Genomic DNA, 11,651 nt, shown 5'->3' on the forward strand with positions numbered 1-11,651 from the left:
TTGACATCCCTCTCCAAGGACTGATCCCACCTTGCAATATCTCCATAGTATGCCAGACAAAGCTTCAGAATCCTTGCCTCCAAGGAGCAGCCTGCCTTCACCCTCTCCAGGATGAACTTGTTTGTTCTCCCAGCAGTCCATGGTATATTCAATTCTCCAGCACAACAGCTCAATGGCATCAACTCTCTTTCTATCATCCTTAGTCATTGTCCAGCTCTCTGATGCATAGCAAGTAATTGCAAAAACCAAGGTCTGTATCAGGTGCACCTTAGTCTCCAGATTGACATTGTTGCTCTTCAGCACTTTGGAGAGGTTTCTGAAAGCAGACTTTCCCAATGTAATTAATCTCTTAATTTCTTGTCTGCTGGCACCAAGAGTGCTAATTATAGAGCCAAGCAAATGGAAACTGTCAACAATTTGAATCTCTTCACCATCTATCATGATGCTACCAATCGGCCCAGTGGTGGAAAATCTTTGCTTTCTTGATGTTGGGCTTCAATCCATATTGAAAGCTGCAGTCCTTGACCTTCTGCAGCAAGTGCCTGTAAGCACTAGGTGTTATTAATTATACAAAATATGTCAGAAAATGTCCTGCATTTCCACAAAGCATATAACTCCTGTAATATTTTGACCTCATGTCTGTAATTTTGATTTCCTGAATAATAAGCAATGAGTAACAATGTCTGTAAATGACAAAGATCTGGTTTGTATAAGTCTCTGTATAAACATGGCTTATACAATGCTATGTTCAGTTAATGTCTTTGACAAAATCTTTTTTTGTGTGTTAATGAAGTTCAGAAGTCATAGATGAGATAAAAAATATTAGCAAAATGAAGCAATAATAAAGTCAAATAATGAAGCTAGAATTTCATTATAATTTACACACTGCTCTGCTTGGCTGCATCAGGCAAGTTCTGCTTATTCTGGATAATATAAAATCTTGTTAACAGGAAGAATAGTAGCCAATCCTTTCCTGCTTGTCAATTTCTCATACTGTAGGGCTTTGGTGGTGGTGTGATACTTGCAGCTATGTCACTGTTATTTCAAATATCAACAGGGTCAACAGTGAAGCTTACATATTAAAATAGATTAGAAAGAGATGCCTGATAGTTTACTTTCAAAAACTAGCCAATGATATGTTGTTGATGTTGTTGCTGTTGTTGTTATGTGCCATTGAGTCACCTGCGACTTATAGCGACCCTATCTATGTACAACAGCCTAAACTCTGCTCTGTCTGGTGCCAATCTCATTGTCTCTGACACACCTACCCAAATTACTCCACTCACTGAGTCAATCCACCTTATAGAGGGTCTTCCTCTCCTGCGCTGTCCCTCCACCTTCCCAAGCATGACATCCCTTTCCAAGGACTGGTCCTTCCTTGCAACATGTCCAAAGTATGTCAGACGAAATTTCAGAATCCTTCCTTCAAGAAGCAGCCAGGTTTCACCCTCTCCAGGATAAATCTGTTCATTTTCTTAGCAGTCCATGGTATATGCAATACTCATTTCCAATATCACAGTGCAAAGGCATTAATTCTCTTTCTATTATACCTAGTCATTTTCCAGCTCTCTGATGAATAGCAAGTGATTGCAAAGACCATGGCCTGTATCAGGCGCACCTTAGTCTCCAGAGTAACATCATCACTCTTCAGTACTTTGGAGAGGTCCCTAATGACAGACTTTCCCATCACAATATGCCTTTTAATTTCCTGGCTGCTGGTGCCAAGAGTGTTTACTGTGGAGCCAAGCAAACAAAAGCTGTTAACAATCTAAATATCTTCACTATCCATCACGATGCTGCCAATAGACCCAGTGGTGATAATCTTTGTCTTCTTGACATTGAGCCTCTGTCCATACTGAAGGCGCAATCTCTTTCCATTAAGATTGTTCAGCCTTGGATACTCTAGGGAAAGTTATTATGAGTTGGAATCAACTTGATTTGACGTCAACAAGGTTTTATCCTACATTGCAGCTAAGTAGAATCTTTAGATTATGAAAGCATTTTTGCATTCTGTGGCATTTCATTTAACACCAATGTCAGGAACTAGGACTTCTATATAAATGCAACTTACCATGCTCGGCAGCCATAATCTATGATAAAATGAAGGCCTTATAGCAGAATTCTAGTCCTCCTAGTTTTTAAGAGTTAATGGTTCTCTGTGCTAACTGAAGAATTGTGTCTTGCTGTTAATCTTGCTTGGGGTTGCTGTTCACTAGACCTGGATTTTCATTGTGATATCCTTTGCCCCCCCTCCTCTATTTCCCTAATAAACCCAACAACTTTGAGTAAAATCTGAGAATCAATCGTCAAAAAAAAAAAAGAGTTAATGGTTCTCAAGTATGAAGTCCAAGTGCACTGAAAGCACAGGGGGAAAAGGCTCTCAGAATTAACAGAACGCTAGTAGAGAAGTTTCAACAAATCGATGCACTCACTTGTCCATATCAAGAAATATGGAAGACGGCACCATAGTCAATTGACTTGAACAGGCACATATGTCTGTTTATTTCAAAGAAAAGTAATCCAGTGGAATATAGAAATTACATATAAAATTTTGTTGAAGATCATTACAAAATTATTATAGTAGTCCATCAAGGGGAAATTTCGAGAACTTTAAACCTCATTCAGAAGACGACATGGAACAAAGAGTACTATTGCGATTTTCAGATGCATTTTGGCTGAAAGCAAAGAACACTAAAAAGATGTTTACCTGTGTGGTATTGATTTAAAAAAGCATTTGATGATGTGCATCATCATAAATTACACAAAACATTGTGAAGAGTAGAAATTCAGCAAACTTCATTGTGCTAATATAGAACTTGTACATAGACCAAGATGTTCAAAGTGAACAAGAAGATACTTCCTACTTTAACTTCAGAAAAGGTTTTTCACCATATGAGAAAATAATCTGAGAATCTGGACTATATGAAAAAGAATCAAGGATCAAGATTAGAGGAAAACTCAATAACAACCTGCAATATGCAGATGACACAATCCTTATTGCTAAAAGTGAAGAAGACTGGAGGTATTTACTAATGAAGTTAAAGACTAAAGACCTTAGTGTGGATTACAGCTCAACATAAAGGCAATAAAAATCCTCACAAGTTTTTGCATGTGCACAGGGATTTGCTTCTTAGAAGGTCCCATTCATCTATTATCCTCTCTTGATTATAGATTTTCCAGGATGCTTGGAAGACTGTTTATGTTGTGGATTAGAACTTCTAGAGTTATTCCAAGCTTTTTTTAAAATGATATTTAAAGTCCTTGGTTTTAGTCCCAGGTCCATAATCCACTTTGAATTGGTTTTTGTGTATGGAGTGAGATGTGGATCTTGCTTGAGTTTTCTGCAGATAGTTTTCCAATTTTGCCAGCACCATTTGTTAAAAAGTCTGTTGTTTCCCCACTTAACTGATTTAATCTCCTTGTCAAAAATCAGTTGACCATAAAAACTTCTCCACCAGAGTTAAAAGGGAAGACACAGATGGGGGGGGCGGGGAATTTGGTAATGACATGTCAGACAAGGGACTTATATCTAGAATTTATAAAATACTTGAGCACCACAACAAGATAAAGGTAAATAACCCAATAGAAAAATAGGCACAGGAGATGAACAAATAGTTCACCAAAGAAGACATTCAGATGGCAAACAAGCACGTGAAGAAATGTTCAAAATCCCTAGCTGTAACTGAGATGCAAATCAAAGCAACTATAAGATATCATCTCACCCCCATAAGAACAGCAAAATTTGACGGAACAGCAAGCAAGAAATGCTGACGAGATTGTGGAGAAACTGGAACCCTTATCACTGTTGAGAGGAAGTGTAAAATGGTGCAACAACTGTGGAAGGCGGTATGGTGCTTTCTCAAAAAGTTGCAAATAGAATAACATTTGACCCAGCAATTCCACTACTGGAAATTTGCCCTAAAGAAACCATAACCACCACCCAAGCATATATATATACACACCCATGTTTATTGCGGCTTTGTTCACAATAGCAAAGAGCTGGAAACAACCCAAGTGCCCATCAACAAACGAATGGATAGAGAAGCTATGGTATATTCACACAATGGAATACTATGCTGCATTGAAAACCAAGAAACTTATGAAATATTATACAAAATGGGTGACCCTGAAGGACATTATGCTGAGTGAAATATCTCAGTGACAAAAGGACAAACACTGCATACGGCCACTGTTGTAAAACAGGACTGACATTGCTGTTGAGGAAAGGCAGAGAAAGAGGGGATGAATGATGTATACTCCATTGAAACAGATGAGGAAGAGAACTGTTTAAAAGGGATATATGATTGGGTATTATTGTCATGACATGAGTCCAGAATGAGGGCTGCACAGTGGAGTGGACTTGGGGGGAAGGGTTGCATAACAATGAAAGAGCTTTACTTTTCAAGGAGAAGAATTGGTGGGAGGGGTGGGCAGAGAGAAAAGTGCAACAATGAATGACTGGAAACCCTAAGTCTCTGTAAACTTTCATTAAAATTAATTTTTTAAAAACCCCTCACAAATGGGACAATAAACAACAGCATAATAAATGGAAAAAAGATTGAAGTTGCAAGAATTTCATTTTAGTTGGATCCATAATCTGTCCATGGTAGCAGCCACCAAGAAATTAAACAGCAAAATCCATTGGGGAAAATCTGCCACAAGACATCTTTAAAGTGTTACGAAGTAAAGGTGACCACCTGCGCTGGGGCATGGTGTGCGCCCACCAGCTGCCTGCACACGAGATGACGTGCTCCCGCCAGAGATGACACGCGCTCGCTGGCCGCCCGCATGGGAGATGACACGCGGGAGACGGCGAGCGCCCGCAGGCTGCCCGCACAGGAGATGGGACGCTCGCCCTGCCCCCTGCAGGTTTGGGTTTCCTTAGAAAGCCAGAGAATATGGTCACCTATACAATGGATTGTTGAAAGTCACTGTGAATTGTCTACTTGACACTTAACAGTGGCAGCATGTCTAAGAGGACCGATATCCTAAATGCACCACATATTTGGATCTGTTGAATGCTTCTGCCAAAAGCTGTTTAGACCTGGGGGGAGCCTGTTCACAATTCTCGGGTTCCCTTTCCCATTTATAAAGGGGGAGGGCAGTGACACCTACTTCAAATTATAGTATGACCACTTATGGGGGGGGGTAAAAATGGTGGTGCTGGAATTGGAGATGCTGTCCCTGGCCACACAGTCCTCAGTCAGGTGAGGGAACCAGATTGGGGTGGGGACAATTACAGGGAGAGTGTACCAGCCAGCCCATGGGGGGTGTTGCCCTGCTCAGGACGGGCTGCTCAGGCCCTCAGCTCGGGGCGAGCTGTCATGGCCCTCAGGATGAGCTCCTCAGTCCCCAGATTGTGCCATCTGACCCCTGGGTAGGAAAAAAAATGCCTAAGGTATCCAGAGAATTTTATCTAGGCTACTTTCTACCACCCTCTCCCCCAGTAAACCTGAAAGCAACACCCCCCAAAACTCCTCTATTTGTAACTCACAAGTCTGTTCTCTCTAGGTTTGCTCCCTTTCCTATAGGTAACCTTACCACTGAGTTTTACTTCAGACCTAACCCTGAACCCAGTGCCGGTGACAAAAAGGAAATACAACTGTCAGCTAAGGAAGCAAAGGAGGATGGAGCCTCTGGGTTCAACCAGCCATCCCCACTGGACCCACTTGGGAAAACACTTTGCAGTCCAGAGGGGAGCAAATGACAGGAAAATGTCTTCTAACAGAACAAGAAGGCAAGCAGCCTTAACCCAAGATCACCAGTAATGTGATAAAGTGTCCTCCCTTTCCCCATTCACATCAAAGCCCCTGTTCAGCATGAAGAAGCCAGAGAGTTGGCATCCAGTTCCCAAATCAATAAGACAGTTGGTTTAATTACCATTGGAAAATGTTTATCATTCCCCTGTATTTAGGATATCGGCCCTAAATGTGTATCATTCTCCTTGTACTCCCAGTATGTTTTTTTCCCAATTAAAAAAAAATGATGTGGGGAAAAAAAAGAAGTAGTAAAGGTGTCATTATGAAGACCTGAGTCTACCTGACTCAAATCATGGTGTTTTAAACAGTCATATAAACCTGTGAAAGCTGTACAATAAGTGAGTTGGACTGATGCATATCTGACCCTGCAGTGGATTTTCCAAAGACTGAATTGCACTGGAGGGTATTATCTATCTTTCTCCATGGAGCCACTGTTGGGCGCAAACTGCCAGACAAATGCCACTTTTGGGTTAATGGTACAACTCTCTATGGACTCTGCCATCAGAGCTCCATGAACTATGAATTGCTGTTGTTACATGCTGTCGAATCAGAACAGACTCGCAGCTTTAAAGAGTGAGCTTAACATTGTTAGTATTGGGAGCCATCAGGTTGATTCTGATTTGTGTTGAATTTATGGCAAAAGAACCAATTATTGCCTGATCCTTTGCTGTCTTCATAGTCGTTGCTGTGTTTGAGCCCTTTCCTGCATCCACTGTGTCCCTGCTGGTCTGGGAAACAGGAAGCTTAATTAGGCAAAAAGTTTGTGCTGGGGATGAAGCCTTTGTGTTATAGCACAAAATGAAGTCCTGGCTAGAAGCAAAAAGGTCAGTGTGTGGCTGTATGAGAACAATGCAGAGGCGTGGAATATGAGTCTTTTGAAAGGAATCTTTGTAGTAGGGTTTAAAGTCAACTTGCTGTATTTATCATTATCATTCCATTACTAGATAGTGAAATAGAAAAAGTAGCATTTTAGTTCATGAAAACCTCATTGATGTCCATTTTTCTACAATTTGCTACAATTCACCTCCGTCACTGGATTAAGAGCAACAACTGGGTGTCTAGAATCAAGCTGGGAGTGAGTGGTGCCAGAGAAGATAAGAATTCTCCTGTAATGAACAGAAGCCTATCAATCTAAAACCAAAATGGACTTCCTGTGTCCAAGATCCACCTCTCTCCCTCTGTCAGACATACATGCAGCTGGGAGTTTGGCTAAAATTGAAAAATTTCCAACATTAATAGTCATGTGTTCATATAATATGAGAAGAAGTCTGCAGGGAGTTGAATTCAGATTTAGTACAGCAGCTCAACAAACCGCTCAAAGCTCAGACACTTTTCACATTTCTTTCATTCTCAGCATCATGACTTCCTTTTTGGGGATTCTTGTCTCACTATCTACCTATTTAACCATCATAAAGAATTAGTAGTCTCATTATTCCAAGAAATAAAGAATGAGCAGGAAATGCACTTTCCTATTAGGGAGGGAAACTTCCTTATTCCTTATAGGTTAGACCTGGGCCACATGGCTCATAGGTTCTCAGAGGTTGTAAATCACAAGGCAGGAGACTACCCAAGTTTTTCCCATGGAGCAGTTGGTGGATTTGAACCACGTGCCTTGGGGTTGGCATGTAGTTACCAGGAGCTTCACTTGAACTCTACAAGCTACAAGTAAAGGTACAGAAAATATAATATGGAAGGCAAATGGGGTTGTCAAGATCGGTTCAGATCCACTATCATGAATTCCCTGGGCCTAGGGGAGAAAGATGGGTGATGTCCTCTCGTGCAATTGCTGCCTCTGAAAATCCACTGGTGGGTCAGTTCAGACTTGATGGCAAAAACCCAACAATAAAGTAGGTGTGGAGGGCATACGACCACCAAAGGCAAGGAGAAGTGTGTGGCAACAAACAGCAACCATCACAGTCGGTTACTCATTGTGTTGTCAAGGAAAATAACATCTTTGTTTCAAGTTTTACGTTAGAAAAATATAAGCAATCAGAGAGTTTTATTCCTACATCTGAGATGAGAATGAAATAACATAATTCATGCCAAGTGCTTGAATAATGCCAAGTATATGGTGGTGGTTATTGTGTGCTGTTGAGTTCAGTCCAATTGATAGCAACAGAACAGAACAGAATTGTCTCATAGGCTTTCTTGGGCTGTGGTTTTTATAGTAGTAAATCACCAGGTCTTTTCTCCTACTGAGATGCTGATGGTTTCCAACTATAGTCCAAAGTACTACATTTATGGTCACTTTTCTCAAATTTTAAAGAGTCCTGGTGGTGTGGTCTGTAGGGAGGTGTACTGCCAACTCGAAGACAGGTGGTCTGAATCCACCAGGGGCTCTGGGGAAAAGATGGGCAGTTTCCTCCTCTGCGAATGACAGCCTTCAAAAACTCACTGGAGGGTCAGCCGTGAATTGGTTCTGACTTGAAAACAATTAATTTGAGTGGTTTTCCACCAATACCCTGATGAGTACTTTTATATAAAAGATATAAAAGCAGAAAACATGGCTTCCAACTAGTGAAAGAGAGTGCTTTCAGTGACATCTGTGGCCATAACTGTGACAACTTAAAAACTCACTCACTGCCATTGAGTCGGATCTGACTCATAGCTGACTCTCTGCAGGGTTTCCAAGGTCATAAATTACATGAGAGAAGACTGCCTTTCTTCCAGTTGATATACAGTTGACCTTTTCTATCCCATCTCTGCAATGTCTCCCCTCCTTCCTATTTCCTTCTCTCCCCTTTTTCTGCTTTTCCCCCCGTGTCTACTTTTCCATCTTCTTTTCCCACAAATATTTCTTCTTTTTCTTAAATCTGTTTTTTTAATCATTGGTTTACATTTAATAATTAATATATATCATGTTTTGTACATTTACTTTGTGTTTTATACAATCATCAGTGTATATTTTTTATAATTAATTGTCATTGTTCTATGCCTATTAGATTTTTTCCTTAATTAAAAAAAAATTTTTACTGTTTTGCACACACAATCTGTATACATTGTTTCATTCATGTACATTGTGTTTCACATATTCCTTCATTCACATTGCCTTTCTTATGGTCATTCCTATGTACTGTGTTTTATGATTAATTTCATAAATACCATTGATCTATCGTCACCAAGTCTTTTCAGGGTCCCAGATCTAGCCTTATTCCTTCATCCCCTCAGTCCACCCTTTGGACTTCTATCTACATCTTACTAGTTACTCTGTAATGGTCTTATACAGTATTTGTCCTTACGAGGCAGAATTACTTCACTTAGCATAATGTTCTCTAGATTTTCCCATGTTATTTGACCAAAAAAAAGCCCCAAAGGCAAGGGGAAAGATCCAGTGTGAAAAACAATGTATATGAACTTTATGAACTTTGTAAGTAAACCAGTATTAAAAAAAAACCACAAAAAAAAAAACCCCAAAACCACAACACAAATCCTTTCAAATGAGAAATGACAATCTCTTCAACAAATGGTGCTGGCAAACTGGACTGCTACCTGCACAAAGCTGCAGCATCCACCTCTCATACCACACACAAAAATCAACTCAAGGCAGATAGGAGATGTAGAGGTAAATCCCCAAACCATAAAGATAGTAAGAGACAAAATGGACCCAAACACAGAGGGCCTAGATTATAGTATAAAAAGGTTGGCAAATACCAGCAAGAAATGCACAACTAGGAAAGGAGAGCACTGACAAATGGAATCTCCTAAAGAATAAATCCCTATTTGCATCAAAAATGTTTTCCAACAGGTTTAAAAGAAAACCTACTGACTGGGAAAGAAAAATTTGACAGTGCTATCTTAGACAAGGGTCCATAACGGAAACTTACAGAATACTGTAAGGCCTCCACAAGGTAAAAATAGATAACCCTGTCACAGAATAGGCAAAAGATGTGGAAAGATTTTTCATAAAGGAAGAAATCTGCATGACACATGAAGAAATGCTCAAAATCACTGGCAATAAGAGAGATGTAAATCAAAATCACAATGAGATAGCATCTCACTCCAGAATCAGTGGCAAAGTTTATCAGGACAACAAGCAATACATGTTAGAGAAGATGTGGAGAGGTTAGAACTCTCATACACTGTTGATGAGACTAAAATGATAGAACCGCTCTTGAAAGAAAGTTTGAGGCTTCCTCAAAAGGCTGTACATAGAAATGCCATATGACCCAGTTATTCCACTGCTTGGAATATACCCCAAGGAAATTAGGACTGAAACATAAATAGAGATCTGTAGACCAATGTTCATACCAGTGTTAATAACAGTAGCAAGAAAATAGCAACATCTCAAATGTTCATCAGTAAATGAATTTGAGAAATTGTGGTACATTCACACAATGGAATACTTACTATGCAGGAGGACTCAGAGCAACAATTTTGTAAAATACTCTATATAACAAATACTTCTTTAATCTCTCAATCTCTACCTTTCTTTGTGGTGGTGTTGTGTATTATTAAGTTGGAACCTGACTTATCGTTGACCCTCCAGAAGCAGTAAATAGCATGAGAGAAGGCAGCTGGTAGATTTGAACCATTTGTCTTTGGGTTGGCAGGGCAGCTTGTTACCACCAGGTAACCAGAGCTCTCATCTTTATAGGCTATGAAACCATTACACTGTTCCTGATTTTAAAAGCTTAAAAAAATGTTTCTTCTCACATACCTCTTCAGGTTCCTATGAAACAATTATTCTCTCCCAGGACTAATGGATGATATATTCAGAGTTCAGTTAATTTATTTTTGTATATGCTAAAGCATAAGTAATTCACAAGTCAGCTAGCAGTCATCCTTAATGGATGCTAGTGCACCCATTACCCGATAAATACACTTAATTGCATTACTTTCTTTTTGCCACATAGCTCATAAAGATGAGAAGGAAATAATGGAGGGAAATGCAAAAGCCTTTAAGTTTTCCATGACATTTTTATCCCTTAAGAGGGTTCTGGTGGTGTAATCTCTAGGGAGTTGCTCTGCTAACCCAAAGGCCAATATTTTTGATGGTTCAAGTCCACCAGTGGTTCCACAGGAGACATGCAAGCTCTTCTAATAGGATTTACAGCTTCAGAAGCCCAATAGAGGGTCAGCTACGAGTTAGTTCTGAATCTGAGGCAATGAGTTAGAGAATGATATTTTTGTTTGTTTGTTTGAGTAGAGCAGCAATGGGACAAGTAAATTAAAGAATTATCTTCAAAAGAACAATTTTTTAAGAAGAAATCTCTGGTAAGAGAGAATATTTGTATATGATTTTTTAAAATTTTGGCTCCTATGAGGGTGATAAATTAAACACAGCATAGAAAGAGAATGAAAGAAAATGTGTGTTAGGATCTTTGTAGATGAAGAACATGGGATAAATTTCAATGTAAATTGGAATTCACACATTGTACAATTAAGCCTATCTAAAGAAGTCTGAAATATTTCTTTTTGAAAATGAGATATCTAGGTCTGGTGTGCATTAGAATCTTCATTTGTTATTAAAATGATATGACAATGTGTGGAGGTGGGGGGAGGGGATTAGTCATGGGGTTGTACAATTTGATAGGTGGGGAGGAGAGGGAAATTGGAAGAATCTTGTCTGAAAAGCAATGTATTCAAATTTTGTAAGTAAACTAGTATTAAAAAAGAGCAAAGTCTGGTGTGAAAAACAATGTATATGAACTTTAATGAAATTTGTATGAAAACAATTATAAAATAAATTTTTTAAAAATGAAAAAAAATAACTGGGGAGGTGGGGAAGAAAATGTGGAACAATGAATGAATGGAAATCCAAGTTTCCGATAAACTTTTATTAAATTATTAATAAAAATTAACAACAAATAAAAACAAAACAGAACCCCCTTTTTTAAAAATTTAGGTTGTTTATTTTTCATTTCAATGAACATCTACAGAGATTTTGGAATT

The 11,651-nt window shown here is 39.2% G+C and overlaps 1 pseudogene; it reads left to right on the forward strand.

The window, feature by feature from the left end:
* The first annotated feature begins 4,788 nt into the window (after nt 1-4,788).
* Nucleotides 4,789-11,651, forward strand: part of LOC102870624 — a 183,638-nt pseudogene continuing 176,775 nt past the window's right edge.

This window comes from Elephantulus edwardii, unplaced genomic scaffold, assembly GCF_000299155.1.
Source record: "Elephantulus edwardii isolate Elephantulus edwardi_28Jun2011 unplaced genomic scaffold, EleEdw1.0 scaffold00229, whole genome shotgun sequence".
Classification (NCBI taxonomy): Eukaryota; Metazoa; Chordata; class Mammalia; order Macroscelidea; family Macroscelididae; genus Elephantulus; species Elephantulus edwardii.